At 42.3% G+C, this 20,452-nt stretch overlaps 1 protein-coding gene across 5 annotated transcripts in view; it reads left to right on the forward strand.

Moving 5' to 3' along the window:
• Positions 1–20,452, forward strand: part of KCNAB2 (potassium voltage-gated channel subfamily A regulatory beta subunit 2) — a 189,057-nt gene that overhangs the window by 37,608 nt on the left and 130,997 nt on the right. Inside the window, exon 1 of one of the 5 annotated variants that reach the window (XM_075604954.1) lies at positions 267–349. The exons of the other annotated variants lie outside the window; for them this stretch is intronic. The gene's annotated coding sequence lies outside the window, so the exon portion shown is untranslated. Of the gene's footprint in view, positions 1–266; positions 350–20,452 lie in introns of those variants that run through there. 5 annotated transcript variants of the gene reach the window in all.

The following is a 20,452-nucleotide window of genomic DNA, read 5'->3' on the forward strand; positions in this document are numbered from 1 at the left end:
CAGAAATGTCACTGTGAATTTCTTCTAAGTAGAAGTGCCGTCATTGGCATAAACGTGCAGTTGGGCTCTGAGATCAGCATTAGACATTGTGCCTGAAGTAACACGGAGCTGTTTTTGAGACCCCTCCTCCCCCTACCTATTTTTTTTAGCTGGGCACAAAAAGCAATTTGTGCAAGCTTTTCCCCTTCCTCGATTTTGATGAGGCAGGGAGGGGTGTGCTTAAAATGCATTCCTCAGAGTAGTGTTTCAGATGCAAGTCTTGCACAATCTGCGGGTTGTCTTTTTCTAGATCTTCTTCATTCTGCTGTCTTAAGTCTGAATTAGATTTTGTCTCCACTGATCAAGGGAGGTAAGTGCATTTTTGTAGTGTGATACAACTTTTTATTTTTTTATCATTTACAAATGAAAGCTTTATCTGCGAGCTGTTTAGTACTGTAGTGTATGCACTGCAGTATAAGCCCTTCTGGTGAACGGTCTATACTGTATGTATGCTTACTGCAGCATAGCAAGGAGTGGTGTATTATGCTGCGGCCAGGGTGGAGCGAACCTGCGGAGCAATCAGTGATGACTCTGAATGCCCTTGTCGAGGGTGCGCACGTGTGCCCGTGCGCTTGCTGCTTGGCGAGACAATCAAATTTGATTTGGCTGCTCGCTGATGCGTCACGTGAGCGGTTCGCCCAATGAGGGCAAATCAGCTCTGTGACATCATGGCTGCGTCCCCCGACACGTGCAACTAGCTGGCCAGAAATTGCTGAGCAGAGTGCACGACGCTCGAGCGCCAGCGCGCCCGCTCCCAACCTGGCTGCAGCCTTGAAATCATGACTGGGGCATCTTCTTGCTCTATAAAACTACTTGGTGGACTATTCGCATAAATAAATGGCAATCTAACAAAATGCATTGTAAATTATGCGGCTTATGTTAAATATCACTGTATACAGGCATACCCCGCATTAACGTACGCAATGGGTCCAGAGCATGTATGTAAAGCGAAAATGTACTTAAATGAAGCACTACCATTTCCCCCTTATCGATGCTTCGGTACAGGTAGGGAGCCGGTATTGCTGTTCAGGACGTGCTGACGGGCGCATGCGCAAGCTGACGTTCGCCAATTGGGAGAGGGGAATCAGGGCGTCACTATTACGGCGGTCTGTAGGGCAGAATAAGTGTCTGTACTCGCGAAGTGAACGTGCGGACATAGGGGTATGGAGCTATTGAAAATATGTCCTTACTCGCAAGTGTAGTTAAAGTGAGTGTCCTTTAACCGGGATATGCCTGTACAACCTCTTACTAGGTTTCCCTGCTTTTGTCTGGAGAAACTGTTCTATTTGAAAAAGTAGACATACCATAAACAAATTCACTGAAGTAACATCTGTTGGTTTCCTATCAGTAGATCTAGAACAATAAAGAGTCTGCTGAACTCACTAAAATGAAATCTTGTGTGATGAGAGATTTGCTCCTGATTGTCATTGTGGTTATATTTGTGTTTCATTATATTTTTCTTGATGGTAGAGCTACTATAGTATAGTCATTGCAGTGTGTATGTTTGTGTGTGATTGATTTGATATATATATATATATATATCTATATATATATCTCAATCATGGTTAAAGTTGTATAAACATTTAACATTTTTTTATCTATCTGTATTTAACTTCATGTGACAAATTGTCTTATGATTTTACTTAACTGCATTAAATGCATTATCAGACTTTTTGATACACACAGGTTTCATCCTCCCTATGTGTACTTTAATGCCTGCTCTACTTGTTCTATATTGCATCATTATTCACCTGCATCAGAATTTATCTTTTGCGGTTAGTACTTTAGAACAAAAAATGCAATGATGACCGTAACTAACTTTCAAGTAATATACTTGACTTATTTTGATTGCAGCAGTGAAAGTACCTGGAATTAAACAACCTTTGTTGCTGGTGTTTCTATGCATAGTTTATATGCCCACCTGAATAGTAGCAGCATTAAATGAAGCTGTCTTGAATCATTTCGGGGCAAGGGGGGGGGGAAAACAAATCTTTTCTATAATTTTAAAAGCAGTTTTTGTTTTTTAACTTGTCCTCTACCAAATCAAGGTCGTGATCTACTTTCTTCCCCTGAATCCTGAGACTATCATATGAAGAGGAATAAGATCACTCATTATTATTTAAAGACTGTTAATGTATTATTAATGTGTTGGTCCCCCTCCTGCACCAGTAAAGAAGCTAATAATGTTCTTGTCCAGGTTTTCGTCTGATTTCAGCTGCAATCCATTATGTCCTGCAGCTGAAGTGGAACCATTCCCTCTGGGTATCGTTTAGTGTTGGTGTAGCAATTGACTGTTACAAGTAATCATCCATCAAAAGGATCCACTCAGGAGAAACTGATTTGACGAGTTAGAGTAGCAAGAAGAAAGACCTTTTCTGCACTGCTGGTTTTGACTAGATTTTATTTATTCATGGTCTTTGGATTGAGCTTCAGATAAATAGCCCCTTTGTTTTAAAGAAAAAAATTCATTAAGGGTGTAATGCGAAATTAATCTCCTTTAAATAAAGTCAGTTGTTTATCGTCAAAGTAGGCCAAGCAGAGACGAGGTGGAGTTGCTGCTTTTACTTGTTCAAATCTCTATACTCGGCGCTTTATAACATGAAACCACATTGGTTATCCAATATTCATTACAAAACGGACTGCAGATGGAAAAGGAAACCAATGAGCGTTTAAACCGTAGTAAGCCGTGTAGTGGGAGACAAAGATACAATACAATTAAATGTATAGCTGTCAAGTGTAAAGGAATACAAGTTCAATATTGGAAAGGTATAGGGCGGTATTTTGTAGAAAAGCTACCAAAAACTTCCTTAAATGTTTCATTTTCCATTAAAAAAAAAAAAAATCTGCTCTTGAAAATACTCCCAACTTGCAGCATCTATATGGATTCAATTGCAGTCATTTGATTAGCCATTTATGCTGAGCTGTATGTCCTGGTTAGAGCGCTGATTCAGAACCTACTTGGAATGTAATTAATGAACTGCGCCCAAGGATGGGGCTACCTGGACCGGAGTTAGGACCACACAATTTTAGTTTACACCATAATCACTTATTGGTAAATGGTTACACAATTAGTATGTATATTAATATCACTATACACAAATTATTTATATTATAATTTTATACGTGCAAATACAGTCACATATATTTAACACTTGGACTTAATTCCATCACCACTAGAATTATTCACATAATGGTATTAATACAATTGAGTTTTAATATACTGTAGTAGTATATCAGATATATATTTTTTTCTTATTCACACCTATACACTTATTTATAAGCACTTAGTATATTCACATCTTAGTTTACCCCCTCCTGAGACCTTGCTTTATCCTGGCCTATGGACTTGAATCAATTGTGTATCGTGCGTATGTTGTTAGGCATATGTTAATATGGGAAATTGTCCTCTTTATAGGGTCTAATATTTGGTAATAATGCTTTCCTACTGTGTTATCATTGGATTCTGTTTAATTGTTGAAACTATATTTATATGTTTCTCAATACAATATGGTTCTGATAAATTGTATGCAATTTGTATTTCTATATATAGCTATACAGGGAGACACCTTCTGCATTTTTAGTGGTCATGTCAGCTGAAATCACTTTGTACATGTATGATATGTATTTATTATACATTCCTTGCATATATGTCTATCATAATGTTTTTATGACAAATCTATCTATCACTCATGTACACTTTGTTTCGTTATACTAGGTTTACTCCCCATAGGATTACTATGTGTGTTTTTTCATCTAGATATTTATTGTTGTTTGAACATTTTTTCTATACTCTTTTAACTCTAAGGTTTTAAATAAGTATTGTGCGCATCTATTTAACATGAATCAGCACCAAGCGTATTTACAGCTGAGAAGGGGAGATTACTAGCGATTTAGATAATTGGAGAGCATATATAAGACCGGACCTCCCCCCTCTCTACACTTCCCTTTGAAAAAGTCACCCGTGAGTGACGAAACGCGTCAGGGAGCGTCATCACGTTAGACGCAGGGGCATTGACGTCATCACCGCACGCCGGAACTGATTGGACCGCGCGACTGCTGCAGAGGCTTGAGCCACGAGGAGCCATCTTTCCAGGACCCTACACATGTATACGGATCATATCAGCCCTGGACAATTGTTTGGACACTGATCCTAATGCTGCAAGATCGGGACTGCCCCAGGACACTGCAGATACAAACCGGATGGTGGTGATTATTCACACAATGCTTGATTTTATTGCTTTCTTGTAAGCGCATTTCTTAATCCCTTCCCTCCCTTCCCCTCAATAAATTTACTATTTTACGCTATGGGTGTGCGCTCTCTCTCCCCTTTTTTTCTATAGATGCCCTGTGGATTTGGTTCGTCCACTTTGGAGAGCAGCAGGAGACCCTTCATACCAGGATCCACATCATTATCTGAGGACTGGTGTTAATACTCTCTTTTTTCTTTTTGTTTCATTGTATTTTATTTTTTATAATACATTTAATAGATTAATTGTTTATGGTGTTAGGCTAATTTAAATATTAGTGCTAGGATATTTTAGTTATTTATTGTCTAATTGTTAGAGTATATTATTATATTTCACACAGTTGGTGTATGGGTTATATTCATTTGCCTAGTTAACCTAAGCATAGGCGCTGCTTTCCTTCCCCCTCATATATATATATATATATATATATATATATATAATGTGTGTATATATATATATATATATATATGTATATATATATATATGTGTGTATATATATATTTATTTCTAAATCTGGATCATTGCTCATATCTTTCAATATAAGAGAGCTATATAAGACTGGAAGATTTGAAAATCCAACTTTTTTTTTATACCATATTTTGCTTTACAATATCACATATTAGCATGGAATAATATTTCCTATTACCGTACATCCCTTGTTTAGTTCGAGTGTTTCTGTTCAACAAATCTAAAATTCCCCTCTGTAACCATACTGTATGCTTCTGCATTTCTTTTCGCGCTGCACAAAATGGTGTTCATTACAAAGTTGATTAAATAACTAGGAAATATCAAATGTGTGACACAGTAAGTAATGTAATAATGGTGTCAGTCACATCAGTGACGTGCTCAATCACTTAGGCTTCGTCCATAGAGGCTACAGCCGTGCGGAGGCTGAGGGAAAGCGGGTGTTTTCCCTGGCCTTAGTACGCGCGCCGTCCGGGGGCGTGTCTATGGGCAGACCAGTGATGTCACGGAGCTGGTTCGCCCTCATTGGGCGAACCGCTCACGTGACCGCCCTGTCGCACGAGAAATCAGTTTTTACAGTCTGATCGCTCAGCGTCTGCCCCTGGATGGACGCAGCCTTAGTCTGCTGTTTTTAAAGATGCTGTACAAGGCCATTAAAACAAGCCGCAGAAAAATACAATATGATTTACATATTTAAAAAAAAAGTAATTTATTGTGAAATGTATTTATTTTAAAGATCAGTTTAATTATGACCAATATGTTTCCAAATATACTCAGTCTAGGAATAAAGCATACAATGGAATCTGGACTGATCAATCTTAAATGTTTATGCTACTTTCACTTCCATCCTCGTTTATTTAGAGCACTAGTCCTACCCCTTTGGAACTTTGCAATGTAATATACTGCCTCCACTGTCCTGTTGTCTGTCCTACTGTACTTTCAATGGGAAATGTCCTACTGTACTGCCATGTAGGAACCAAAAAAAATGGAATTTGTTTTCTGTTACTGTGTCAAAATTTACCATAAGAGCAGCTTGGAAAGTTCATTCTACAAAAAATAGTTTTATCAGTGTCGCAGGATATGAGTAGTAAAGCACACACCATGTAGTACAGGAAAAGTAAGATATACAACTCTACTGGCAGCACATTGGTATAGGCCTAACCATTGCATAAGGCAGGGGAGTGCAAACTTTTGCTGTTGCGCCCCCTGTCTTCCCTGCCTTGATGCCCCCTGCCTTGATGCCCCCTCCCCCATCCTACACTAGAGCTGCGTCAAATGATGCTGCAAGGTCATGTGACATCACAGAGCATCTGAATCCGGGTAAGTATGGAGTCGCAGAGGCCTCACACGATCCCCCGGCATTTAATTTAAATGCCTTGGGGAAGAGCGCGGGGCATTTGTCCGCGCCCGCCCAGAAAAAATTCTGTGCACCCCTGACATAAGGCATTGGGATACTTTTTAAAAAAAAATTATTTACATGACAAAAGGGATAGATTAGTATTGGTTGTTTACAAGACCATTACCAATAAAACGACATCAGCAAACAATTGTGATGATGCTCGTCTCAAATAAGGAAGCAGACCCGCAGGGCTGAGGTAGGGATACAAATAAACCGACCACAACCCAGGGACAGAGTCCTGTAAGAGTATCAGTAGTCGGTATGGAAGCAGGGGTCAGGGTTGACAGCAGAGTTGCAAAGTCGAGGCAAGCGGAGCTCAGGGCAGGCGGATGGCAGCGAGGTCGGGGACACGGAACAGGGGTCAGCAACAGGAATTCAAAACAAGCAAGAGGATAAGGCGTAAATGCAAAGACCGACAGGAGCTGCAAACACACAACTTTGCTCGGCGACTCCCTATGGCAACTGCAGTCTTATAAAGCAGGCTGCCAGTACCCAAAATGGCCACAGAGAGCAGAAAGGGCAGGAGAGACAGAAACCTGGACCGAAGTGAAAACCTGGCACGGATCAGGCAGAACCCTTACAACAATTGGTTCCTGCTGACATGAAATTACAAATATGAGAGAACAAAATGAGGGTATGAAACTTCATGTAACCCTCCCTGCCCGGCTCCCTAGGGAGGTTACATCGGTGTAGTGGTGTTTTAAACATCCGCATTGCTTTAGAAAAAGAATGTTACCTAACGACACCAATAGAAAAACTTAAATGTGCATCAAAACATCATAAATCATCAAATGATGTAACAACTAAATGGTACCAGTAATAAAAGTCCTTTATTAGGTGTCCATAGTAAATGAATATCAAAGTCCAAAGTCACTTGGATCCAATTGAAGATGGGTGAGTGGATATCAGCACATAAAAAAGAAAGGGAAACAAAAATACATACAGTAGTGTAATGCTGCAAGACAATAACAAGGGCTAGGTAATATTAGGGAATGGTGAGTTCCCTAATGAAAATATCGGCAAGACGGTGAGATGGACAAAAATGCATTTATAAAAAACAATGATGATTAAAAACAGCTCCTCTTATTAACCCCACGAAGGAATTTAATAACTGGAATAACACCAAGACGTGCAGTATAAAGAGCTTTATCAATTGCAAAACAACTGGTGTGATCTATTTTTCTACATGTCAATATGTAAGAAGATGAGACTACTAATAGCTACAAAAAATAGCACATATGGGAGCAAGGAAAACTTCACAAAATCCCATGCATATTGTCCATCAATAATAATGTCTGGATCAATCAGTTGCAGTATTGTGGCAGGTAAAAGATGGAACTATTAGAAGAACATACAGAACCATCAGATCCATCGATCTATTTTTTGGGTTGAAATCCATCAGGCTTACAGAATAAGTCTAAATTTTGTCCAGACAACACAAAAGATAATGTTATTGACCTATTTTAACAAGCAGTAGAAAGACATCTGTCACTCTTATCAAAGGAAATGCAGTTCACTACTCAACCTAAACATAGTGATAATTTGCAACCAGAGCTACGACATGCTATTACCGCCCTTAGAGACAACAATAATATTGTTGTCAAACATGCGGATAAGGGCGGTGCTGTCGTCGTTCTGGATCGTACTTATTACTATGCAGAGGCACTCAGACAATTGAATGATCGGCTCTCCTATAGGTCACTAGAGCTTCACACTCTGATGGCCTTCGGGCAACCAGACATTCCTTGGAACATGATTATTCCCTGTCACCAGCACACGTCACTTTTCTTTTAGATAGCATTCCCTTTCTACTCACTCAATTATTTTTTTCAGGGTTTTTTTTATCTCCAAACACGTGGGACAGCCATGGGCACATGCTTCGCACCATCCTATGCCAATCTGTTCATGGGGTGGTGGGAAGCATCCACGTGTTTCGAGACAGAAACCCCTATCGTCATCACATTCACTTTTATTCTCGCTATATTGACAATCTTCTACTGATATGAAATGGTTCTGTTGAAGAATTAACATTGTTTATACATTACATCAATCAGAATTCACTCAACCTTATTTTCACTTCACAGCACCATTCACATCACATTCACTTTTTTGATTTGAATCTTTTTGTGGGCCTTGGTCAGATATCCACACGGACATATTCCGCAAGGAACACTCCAGAAACACACTTCTTCATGGAAGCCTTGGACATAGTCATGGTCTATTTAGGGGATGCCCATATGGTCAGTACATACGCTTACGTCGCAACTGTTCCAACCTAGACGATTATCATTTAAGAGCGACAGAGCTGACTGACCATTTTGTATCCAGAGGATACATTCGTAAGATATTATTGGAAGTACATCAGAATGCTCTCAATCAGAATAGAGACGAACTGATACATAGATCTCGGGGTCAGAGCGAATATAGGAGAGCCGGACGAGGTGCACATATGTCTGACTTAGACCCTCCATATTTCATTACAACATTTAGTAACCAAGCCTACGCCATAAAAAAGATCATAAATCAACACTGGTCTATTCTCACAATCGATCCTCTTTTAAGAGATATTACAGCGGTCAATCCTAAATTTTGTTTTTAAAAAAATCTCGGACTTTTTAGGTAACATTATTTCTCCTAGTGTGATCAAAAATGATAGGATTCACACCAAGAAGGAGTTTTTTCCAAAACTAACTGGATGTTATTCCTGGGGCCTTTGTAAAATTTACAAATATGTACTTCAGGCAAAAACTTTTTTGAATATGGAGGGTATAAGATCATACAATATCACTACATTCAATTGCAATACAGAATTTGTTATTTACATGTTATTATGTGGACGTAATAAGAGATACATTGGCCTATTTAAAATCCGGAGTATTGAGCACATGACATTAATCCTTAAAGAAAGATCTTGTGCATCCAGTATCCAAGCATTTTAGAGAATGCCAAGATGGGTCTCTTGCTAACTTCAAATGCATATTCAGGTCCACCGGGAGTGGGGGGGGGGAGGGGGGGTTACAGAACCAATGCTTTATATAAGAGAGAAGCACATAGAATTTTTTCCTTAGATACCATGATCCCTAAAGGATTAAATACAATACCGAATGGAATTTAAAACATTTTCTCTGATTTATATTGCTTTCTGTTAAGCCACTACTGACTCTTGTGTTAAAACATTCCGAATATTGTGATTCTTTCATTATTAATATTTTTTGATATATTACTGATACATGCTTGATGCTAAAACATGACTGTTTTAAAATTACAATTTCTGAACACTCAAATACGGGGTTATGTTGTTATAATAAGCATCATGTTGATGCCTTTATTCTTGGTCAGAAGCTAAAGCTCATTATTTTCTTATATCAGATGATTTGCCTTTGTAAACATATATACATGCCCATAGTGTTCTGAATGTATTTCCATTGTGTTCTATTGAATAGTTTTCAGTGGTAGACATATGAGATAAGTATTGTAATGAGTATTTACAGTTAATATTTTCTGTTTAAACTAACATAAATATTTTTTCTTCTGTAATCTGATAACAATCAATACTACTCCGTTATCCATTACAAATGTCTGTATTTTGGTTCAGTTTGAACATAATAATGCTTTGTTAAACAGCTACAATGTGTATAGTCGATGTAGCTAAGAATTCTACAGTATGTCTGGCAACTATGTCAATTACTATTGATACTACCTAAACGAACATACAATTCCACATTCTAAATTAATACTATCTAATGGGAAATATGATAATTGTTCCCTAAAACTTTGACCCATTCAAGACCTTTGAGTCCATCTAATACAACTGAACCCACATGTGGGTATATTCAGATGTCTTTAGCACTGAATCAAATATGGGGTGCTGATAAACTATATGGTTTGTTCACCTTATATTTTGTACAATTATATACATACAACTAGCTGAGAGACCCGGCGTTGCCCGTGAGTTAAATTTCCCGCTAGGAAAAGGTGGGGGGAGGGACAGTGGACAGTGGACAGGAGATGGGGAGGGACAGTGGACAGGAGGAGGGGAGGGACGGGGACAGTGGACAGGAGGGGATGGGGACAGTGGACAGGAGGGGACGGGGACAGTGGACAGGAGGGGACGGGGACAGTGGACAGGAGGGGACGGGGACAGTGGACAGGAGGGGGGGTGAGAGTGGACAGGAGGGGGGGTGAGTGGACAGGAGGGGGGTGAGAGTGGACAGGAGGGGGGGACAGTGGACAGGAGGGGGGGACAGTGGACAGGAGGGGGGGCATTGGACAGGAGGGGGGGGAAAATTGGACAGGAGGGGTGGGACAGTGGACAGGAGGGGGGGGACTGAACAGGAGGGGGGGGACAATGGACAGGAGGGGGGGTGGGTTTCTTAAAATTTACGGGTCCCTCCTCTCCACTCCCCCTGTATGTTTCTCCGCTCCCCCCGCTCTCTCCGCTCCTGAAATGTGTAGCTCCGGTCCCCACCCTAGAGTGTCTGACACACACACAGTGACACACACACACACACACACACACACACACACACACACACACACACACACACAGTGTGTCACACACACACACACACAGTGTGTCACACACACACACAGTGACACACACACATTGACACACACACACACACGTACGTCACCTCTCCTTCCGGCCGCCGCCATCTTAGGCGCCGCGTGGCAGGTGCAGGCTGCCTGGCCACTGCCTGTCCCCGCGCCGGGGAGGGAGGTGAGTGGAGCGGGAGGGAGGTGAGTGGAGCGGGAGGGAGGTGAGTGGAGCAGGAGGGAGTGGAGCGGGAGGGAGTGGAGTGGGAGGGAGGTGAGTGGAGCGGGAGGGAGTGGAGCGGGAGGGAGGTGAGTGGAGGGAGGTGAGTGGAGCGGGAGGGAGGCGAGTGGAGCAGGGGCGGGGAGGTGAGTGGAGCACCGGGGAGGGGGGAGGTGAGTGTGATGGGGGGGAGGTGAGTGTGATGGGGGGTGGGGGAGAGGACAGAGAGAGAGGTGTGTGTGTGTGTGTGTGTGTGTGTGTGTTGTGTGTCCTTTGGCCCGTCACTCCGCTTCAGGCCAATGAGAGGTGTGTGGGGGCGGGCGGGCCAATGGACCAATGAGAATTCCCCTAGGGACAGAGGCCATGCAGACAGGCATACAGTGCTTTCACAAATATAGTATATAAGATAAGATATATAATTTGATTGTATCAATTTAACCGACAACATTGCTGGCAATGAGATATACAGGCATACCCCGCTTTAAGTACACTCACTTTAAGTACACTCGCGAGTAAGTACAAATCGCCCAATAGGCAAACGGCAGCTTACGCATGCGCCTGTCATCACGTCCTGAACAGCAATTCCGGCTCCCTACTTGTACCGAAGCTGTGCGCAAGCGGGGAGACTATAGAGCCTGTTACAAATGTGTTATTTACATCAGTTATGCACGTATATAACGATTGCAGTACAGTACATGCATCGTTAAGTGGGAAAAGGTAGTGCTTCACTTTAAGTACATTTTCGCTTTACATACATGCTCCGGTCCCATTGCGTACGTTAATGCGGGGTATGCCTGTATGCAGTATTGATTAATGCCACTATATGTCTAATTCACTTAAGTACTTTTACTTGAGTTCAAAGGAGGGGCTATTTAAACCATCCACAACTCTGCCCCAACCATACTCTTTGAGAAAGGGTTGCATAGCCTGAAACGCTTGGGAGAATTTTTCCTGTCCTGTCTTTAGTGTTTTTTGTTTTTTAACATGTAGTTCAATAAATATTTTTTATTTTTGTACTTACCTGATGAGTTGATTGGTGCTCTCAACTGGAATCTGCTGTTTCAACCAATCTTTTTCCTGCTTGTACATGTCAATGTGGCATGATGTATGTCGGTAAGATATCACGCCAACTCAGACGCCGCATTTTAGAACATGTTGGCACAATTAGAAATAATGTAGATACACCAGTAGCGCGACATGTTAATCTTGTCCACCATGGCGATTTCAAGCAACTGTAATTTCAAGGAATTGACCATATGACACTGGGTCTGCGAGGAGGGGATCTGGATAACGCTCTACCAAGAAAGGAGGCAAAGTGGATATACACCTTGGGCACTCAATCACCAAAAGGCCTCAACGAAGGTTTTGTGTATTCTGCCTTTTAGTGTCCAGCTGTAGGAATACTTACTTTTGAAAAAAAAAAGTTATACATTGTTATCATGATGGAGTCTGAAAGACTAAGTCATACAATTCACATATTGCCTACTAGAGATATAAGCAATGGGCAGGTATTCCTTCATAGTGACATCCATGACATGTACACCACTTGTATTAACAACACTCATCACAATTATAGAATGAGCAGCCAATCCGCGATAAGGTAAACAGTAAATCTGACAGCCGATGCAGTGTAAGCCCCAAAACTAAAATCTTAACAGGATGATCCTGTTAGTGCCTAAACCGGTAAAAACAATAGGTATAAGAAACGGGTCACTCTCCTGCTGTAGGTATATTAAATATACTTGTTAGCTTACATTATTCTTTTTAAATGCATGTATGTAAGACAATACACTTGTGTATTGTACACAATACAGTAAAACCCATCAAGGTATTTTAAATAAGTCAGATGTTAAGGGTATTTGTAATTCCCTAATTCTCATTTTATAAATGTATAGGTGCTGGTCACAGTCATGTGATTGCTCTTGGTCACGTGACTGGAGGTCTGTTGTACTCTGGTGCTGCCAGACACCCGGCACTATAGAGATAATTATGCATTTCCTCTGTCCTTGGCTATAAATATAGGTACAGTACTTTCTAGGCGTGACTGCCTCTTTTAAACAACAATATCGTTATCTTCTTTAAAAATATGTATCATCTATTATTTATTTTTAAACGGAAAAAGTTTGTTCTATTAGAAAAGAAAAATGTCCTTTTTGTAGTTCATTTTCAAGAAGATACCAGGGCTCAACACTTTTAACCAATATCAGGTAATTTTTTTAGGAGCCTTCATAGTATCTGGCCAGCAAAATATATATATATATATATTTATTTTTAATACAATACTTGTACAGGCAGTCCTCGTTTTACAACGTTTCGCTTTACAACGAATGGCTTATCCAACGCTATGCAATGCATACCTATGTTCATTTTTACAACACCAAAACAGCTTATCCAACGCTCTTACAACGCTTTGCAAAGTTGTTTATGTGTATAGAATATATATATTCTATAATATTATATTATACTATCTAATATATTATATTATAATATTTTATGTTATATTATATATATATATAATACAGTATATACACTATATAATTTATGTGTGTGCTGCGTATCTTATTGCCTGCATAAAATATTTGGTGTATTTTAGTGTTAAAAATGCCTTCAGGAACGGAACCTTTAATTTAAACAGTGTTCCTATGGGAAAACGTGTTTCACTTTAAGACGTTTCGCTATCCAACGCCATTTTGAGTAACGCATTGTGTCGGATAACCGAGGACTGCCTGTACTCCCTGAACTTCTTTAAGACAGTTACCAGAGACCTGTATTGAAGATCTGACTTTGAGTTCACGTTAGGCTTAGTTTAAGTTGGGCCTTGAAAAATATTGGCTTACCACTCCACAAATGTGAAGCCAGACATGAAAAAGCATGCATTACATGGCAACTAATCTTTAGTAATAGTATTATTTCATGTAGCCCTGGTAAGAAATAGGGCTATAGTTCTTTCCTCCTCCTGGTATAAGCCCTGGTAAGGGCAGGCTGCCAGGAGTTATCATGGGTTTCCCCCACCTCAAGCACTGCCCTGAGTGGTGGAGGTAGGTCACCTGACTCTGTGTCAAAGCAAGAGACACAGGGGCGGTGCCTGCTGATATCATAAAGAGCAGTGCACTTCCTATTTAGTGACAGTCTAGTGTTCTGGAGTTAGTGTGACACTGGCTGGTCCAGTGTGTGTGTTAGTGTGTTAGTTAGTGTATAGAGAGTTGCAGTTGGAAAAGGAGAGGAGCAGCCTCTGAGTAGAGCTGCTGGAATTATAGTGTAGTGTGGTGGACCAATGCCTCTCACCCTGCCTAGGGGGTGAGGGAAGAGTTAGCCCCACCCTGGGTTCCCTTGATCCAGGGTGGTGGCAGGGGAAGAGACCATCCTGGAGGAGAGCGATCGGAGTGCAGTGGACACCCTGTACCTGTCTGCTGTTGCTGAGACTGCTGCTGCTGTGAATAAAGGTCTGCTGCTTTTAAAGAAAGACAACCGTGTGAGACTTGAATCTCATCCCTGTGTGGGAACTCTCTATAAGGATTCCACCCCGCTTTCCTGGGGCTTACTAGAGATGGAGGCCCTGCACCACTGAATGAATATGAAGGCATCCACTCCAGAAACCTGTTCCTGCTATCCTCCATACCATCGCGGGAGACTCAGGCCCTCCTGTTGCCAGCGGGTATGCACCACATACAGTCATGTAGCCAGACCCTAGTATAGAGTAGGGGGCCCGATCTGCGATTGGCCCGGGGTCCATGGGTTACATTCATAATACAGATAATTGCTGGTTGAGTTGGTTATAAATTTCATATGGTTTGAGATACTCAAACACAACTGAAGAGAATATGCTTCGGCAATTTTTGAGTAGTGTTTACAGATAAAGCGGCTATTACGGGAATCCTGCTAGCCGTGCAGAGCGGCTACCGACACCTACTATGGAGTTAAGTATCTCCAGGAGCATGGGGTCCACAGAGCTGAAATTAATGGGGTTCAGCTCCTGAGACCCCCCTGCTTCAATTCTCTGTAAAAAAAAAAAAAAAAAAAAGTCTCCGGCTTGGATTGCTGCTTAAAAAACCCCACAGCGCTGAATATTTTAATTTTATGTCTAAACCCCTTCTTTTTTAAGTCAAATAATGCAGATAAAATCAGTTGACCTAAAAACTGTTGCTTCCAATGAGAAAAGCCACAATTTTTACTATCCTGAAAAACCTAAAGCAGGAAATGCGATTGCACAATAAAGTAGACAGAAATAGATCACTGTAGAAATCCTTTACATCTCCACAGTGTAATTTTACAAATATTCCACGCCACATACGTGTCGGTGCGTACTGCAGATATGGAGGACGCTTACACAATGTGCTGTTAAGGTTTTTCAAATGCTATCCTGTAGATTGAAAGTACTTCTTATCGTGGATTCTTGTTTTAAATAAATCCATATTTGTACAGTGTTCCCAGTTTTGTGTCGAATATTTTAGGGCAGGGCTGTTCAACTCCATTCCTCAAGACCTACCCAACAGGTCAGGTTTAAGGATATCCCAGCTTCAGCACAGGTTGATATTCTGAAAACCTTGCCTGTTGGTGGGGTCTTGAAGACTGGAGTTGAGAACCTCTGAATTAGGGCATTGTTGACAAGGAAGTTCTGTAAAATGCTGCAAATGATTAAGTACTGTATCTGTCCCTTTTCCTCTGTTACCGTTTGAGAAAGCTTTGAGATATTGATCTATATTTAACACATGGAGATGTATAGTGCTGCTTTTATTTGGATTATGTACAGCATTAAGTGTGCAGTGTATGACTGTTGATTTTAAACAGTGTACATTTTTGTACCCTGTTCTCTAGCATGTGATACAGACTATGCAGTATCTTATTCTTTAGTTATGTCTTTTGGTCATTATGTAGATCGCGTAAAACAAATTATAGAACAATGCTGGAGAAAATCAACACTTTGTAATTAACTAGAAAATTACCCCTTTCCCTTTATAGTAACAGCTTTTGTTGTGGTGTTTAGAGACAATGCTAAACCGGGATTCTTGGTTCAGATTACATTATAAAACACTTTGGGATTAAATGGCAGCATCTATTGTCCTGCAGATTTCAACAGCCTTCTTTTAGCCATTGGCTGAAAGGAACGTTGCTGAAGTGTACTGTACTCTTCTGATGGTTAAGGACATCAATTAGCTTGCCTTGATAACATGGAACATTGTTGATTTGATCAGGACAGTGGGTTGAAATCTGGCATGTTCTTCTTTTTGGTAAGTGCTTAAAATATGCTCTCTTTAAACATTTCCCCCCCTGAATTTCTATCATTTAGCTGAGAGAAATTAAAATGGCATTTCTGTACAAGCCTTTAAATGTGATGGGATTTAAACAGATCATCGTAACATAACAGCAATGATTGTTTTATTAATCCCTTTTCATTTACGTAGCTTACATGTAAATGTGTAAGGAAGGAAAACTAAAATATTGTTTTTTTCATTTACTACTAATGTAATTTTACACGTACTGCTTTTTATTGCTTTCTCTTAATACTTCATCAGCAACATAAACCTTATGTGCACCATTATGTAAATCCCTACACTGGCTTCCCATATCCCCTAGAATCAAATGTAAAATCCTAGTTCTGACTTCCAAAGCTCACAACAACACTAACCCTCCCTACCCCCTACATCTCATCACCAAATATATCCCTAAACACCCCCTACGTTCTGCCCATGACACCTGCCTTTCCTCCTGCCTTATTACTTCCTCTCACTCCCGCCTATACGACTTTTCCCGTGCTGACCCCTCTCTCTGGAATTCCTTACCTCGCACCATCAGACTCTGCCCCATCATTTAGACTGTTAAAGACTCACTGAAAAACTCACCTCTTCAAGGAAGCATATCTGGCATACCCCTACATCCCCCATCCCCTGTTCAACCTTATTGGCACAAGCTGTGCAGCTGAACTAAACAACATGCTAATAACCCCAACCCTGAATGGGATCAACTGTGCAGCTGCACCATACTCCACCCTGAGATACACTCTGTCACACAATGAGAAGCCACTTTATTTTGTTCCAACATTGCCCCTTCCCTCTAGATTTTAAGCTCTCATGAGCAGAGTCCTCACATACCTCTTGTGTCTGTTTACACTTTGTCCCTATTTGTATGTCCTTCTGTTTTATGTAATACTAGCTGATATACCAGGGGTTGCCCGGGATTGAATGGTCCCGCTCCCCCTCTCTGTCCACTCACCCCCTATCTCTGCTCCCCATTGCCCTCTCTCTGTGGGTGGGTGAGTTAGTGACTGGGTTGTTGAGTTAGTGACTGGGTGAGTTAGTGACTGGGCTGGTGAGTTAGTCAGTTAGTGAGTGGGCGGGTGAGTTTGTGAGCGGGCAGGTGAGTGAGCGGGCGGGTGAGTTAGTGAGGGCGGGTGGGTGAGTTAGTGACTGGGTGGGTGGTTGAGTGAGTTAGTGACTGGGTGGGTGAGTTAGTGACTGGGTGGGTGAGTGACTGGGTGACATTTCCCCCTCCCCCCCCATACCGGAGGCGGCGGCCTGAAGAAAGTGGGCGGGCCGGCATTCCCCCCCCTTCATCCCCCATATGTAATGCCACGGCATGAAGCTAGAGGGCAGACCGCCATCTCCCCCGCACCCCCCATACCTCACGTGACTGGGTGGGTTGGTGAGTTAGTGACTGGGTGGGTGAGTTAGTGAGGCACGGGGGGGGGGGGCACGGGGGGGTGGGAGGCACGGGGGGAGGCACGTTAGGCACGGGGGGGAAGTGACAACAGTCAGCCCCGCTGCGGCCGCCACTGCTCTGCTTCCCCCGCCGGCATGTTAAGGGCGCGGCGAGTGTGAAGTGCGCGCCGAGGTGTGTTTCAGGCGGGTAAGAGGGCGGTAAGGAGGCGGGAGAGGGTGGTGGGGCTGTGGCGCCCCTGAGGTCTGTGAGGTGAAGGGAGCAGTGGCGGCGCCCAGTGGCAGGGAGGCAGCCACCGTGATCGGGCAGAAGGGGGACACATCACCTGCCCCCCCACCCCCGGGGGCAGCGCAACTCTCCGGTAGTGACACCCACCCCTACCTCTACTTCCGGCCGCCGCCATCTTAGGCACTTGGCGCCGCGAGGGAGGAAGGGGGTCCTTCCGGGCGCCGCCATCTTGGGCACTCGGCACCGCGAGGCAGCCTGCCTGCCCACTGCCTGTTCCCCCGCCGGGGAGGGAGGTGAGTTGGAGCGCCAGGGAGGGAGGTGAGTTGGAGCGCCGGGGAGGGAGGTGAGTTGGAGCACCGGGGAGGGAGGTGAGTTGGAGCACCGGGGAGGGAGGTGAGTTGGAGCGCCGGGGAGGGAGGTGAGTTGGAGTGCCGGGGAGGGAGGGAGCTGAGTGGAGCGCCGGGGAGTGAGGGAGGTGAGTTGGAGCGCCGAGGAGGGAGGTGAGTTGGAGTGCCGGGGAGGGAGGGAGCTGAGTGGTGCGCCGGGGAGTGAGGGAGGTGAGTTGGAGCGCCGAGGAGGGAGGTGAGTTGGAGCCCCGGGGAGGGAGGTGAGTGTGATGGGGGGGGGGGGGGGGGGACAGAGTAGGGAGGTGTGTGTGTGTGTGTGTGTGTGTGGCCAAGGGGGAAGACAGTGGCAGTTGGGTGACGTCAGACCCACAATCTGATTGGCCAGAGGCTGAGGACCAATCAGATTCACCGCAGATAGCACTAACCTTTCGATTTTATATATTAAGATACATAACTCTGTACTCCCATTGAAACATGTTGGTGACCCATCCTTGTGAGTGCTGGCTGCAGCCCATTGGTCAAGATCACAGGAAGAAGGGTGGAAGATCAAGTTAGAGAGAGGGGTCATCAATACAGCAATCAAAGTCCCCAGAGAAAAATGGGGAGTTGAAGGAGCGAGTGAGAGAAGGAAAGCCAGGCTTAAAGTTCGTGAGATGGGTAGAGATAGGTGGCCAACAGATGACTGCCACCTAGAGGGAATATACAGTATGGACAGGATGAGCCACAAAAGAATGGAAAGAGAGGGAGGCATAGGAAGGGTACACTAGCAGCACCTCTGTATCAGAGGTGAATGAGCTGCGAGTGCACTTCCATGATGAGCATCCACAATTATAACTGCCCTACTGGAAATATATTTCAGGACCACTCTCTCCAATACTAGTTTTCTCATCCCACCTAACTGAATTATATGATTTACATGTACTTTCGGTCTTACTCCCTTGCCATTGCACTTAATCAGACCCTCTACTTGCTTCCCAGCAATATCAAGCTTAATATCTTTTTCACCTGTTTGAATAACCCATTTTGGCTGGGAATTCACTTTTTTTTTTTAATTAGAAGCTCACCAGATATTAAAGGAGCAATCCACTCTAACTAACCTCCGTTTTATCTGCAGGACTTGATCCGGCGGGTTCTTTAGAGCTGAATTGCACTTTTTTTTCAGCCCCCCCAAATTCCCAAGATACTGATGAAGTTACCGGTATTACTTATGTTTTTTCTTAAAGGGGGATTTAAATGGCCAACCAATAGGAAGCCACAACTGATGTTGCACCTTCCGATTGGCCGGAGATGTTGCTGCCATTTTTGTTTACACTGAGGAAGATTTAAACCGGGTAATTATCTTGGGAAGCAGGGTTCCCCCGAAGCTACAAATAGCAGCATTTTGGGTTAAAAAAACAAATGAGCAAAAAACACGTACAGTAGGGGGCTCTTTTAAAAAATATATATACTTTACTAGTGTTTGCCCGCATTGTGATTACATTTTAATTGCTATACAACTTCCAAGGGGTGGTGTAAAACACTTCTTTTTTTAAAGAGGGCAAGTTCTTTAAAAAAAAAAAAAATTAAACCTTAAATTTATGGAGTCATTATATTGATGTGCTATAATAGTTCTGTGCTTAAGGAACTTTTTTGCTTTGTGATTGTAAAATTAAATGTTTCAAAGAACTCAAATAAAAAACAAAAGTATTTTGTTATACTGTGTACATTAGACACACACACACACACACACACACACACACACACACACACACACACACACACACACACACACACACACACACACACACACACACACACACACACACACACACACACATATACACACACATATACACACACACACACACTGTGGTGGGTTCTGGTATAAAGAATTCAGGTACATGAATTCTTGCCCATAGGTAAAAATATCACATTTTCTTAATATACATTTTAACATTTTGTAAAGAAAAAAAAACCTGAAACTGAGCTGCTAACATGATGAAGGTAATATAATCCTTCAATCTCCCATATTACAAAGTAAGGAAACTCCTGCTTCTGGAAGGGACTCAGATTTTCTGTCTTCCTTCTATTTTATCAAGTCAAACTAGTCATCCCACATAACCCGATACAGTTCAAATCAACACTTTAGTGCAGATTGTTGAGACTGGGGAACAAACGTCTTTTTTTTGTTTTTTTTCTGCTTGAACAGAATTCTTTGCAACTGTAACTATAATAATTGCTGTAGTCCTATAAAATACATGTTGCTGCATCACAGATTTTTCCATAGTATTTAAAGCTGCAGTTCAGTCAATATCCTGCATGTGTGTTTTTTTTTAAT

The sequence above is a fragment of the Ascaphus truei genome, chromosome 6, assembly GCF_040206685.1.
Source record: "Ascaphus truei isolate aAscTru1 chromosome 6, aAscTru1.hap1, whole genome shotgun sequence".
Classification (NCBI taxonomy): Eukaryota; Metazoa; Chordata; class Amphibia; order Anura; family Ascaphidae; genus Ascaphus; species Ascaphus truei.